This window comes from Phalaenopsis equestris, unplaced genomic scaffold (assembly GCF_001263595.1).
Source record: "Phalaenopsis equestris unplaced genomic scaffold, ASM126359v1 Scaffold000650, whole genome shotgun sequence".
NCBI classification, from domain to species: domain Eukaryota; kingdom Viridiplantae; phylum Streptophyta; class Magnoliopsida; order Asparagales; family Orchidaceae; genus Phalaenopsis; species Phalaenopsis equestris.
In genome coordinates, this window is record NW_018165090.1 from 323,874 (window position 1) to 324,483 (window position 610).

Sequence of the window (610 nt, forward strand, 5' to 3'; positions counted from 1 at the left end):
TTTTGATCATTTTGGTTTGCCATTTCTATAATTTTTTTGGATTTTTCAAGATTTTTAATTTTTTTTTGTTTTTCTGATTTTTCTAACAGTTCTTTCTAATTCAGAATTGTAGGGCAGTAGTCCTTCAGAACCTGAACTACGCAAACACTAACATAAAATAAAATAAAACTAAACACACTCAAAATAAAATACAATAACTTCAAGTTTAAATAAGACTTTCTAAAAATAGAAATTTGCTTTTAAATTAAATAGATTATTTACAATTTTCACTTCACTTCCCCAACAATGGCGCCAAAAACTTGATCCCCGATAACTGCTTATATGCAACAGTATAACAACAATTCTGATTATATTTTTCACTTATATTTCCTGTTTTTCACTTATATTTCCTTATTTTGCAAAAAACTAAAAACTTAATCTTGAAGAAAAATAAGAGTATAACTTTTAATTTATATATATTGGGATACTACGCAAGTATACGTATCGTTATCAAGTAATATAAGACTTTTTGATTAAGACCTGAATATCGAACCCACATGAAAGATATGCAATATGCACTTTTTGGAAAATTTTCTATTTTTAAAAAGATAATTATTTAAACTAAAGACAT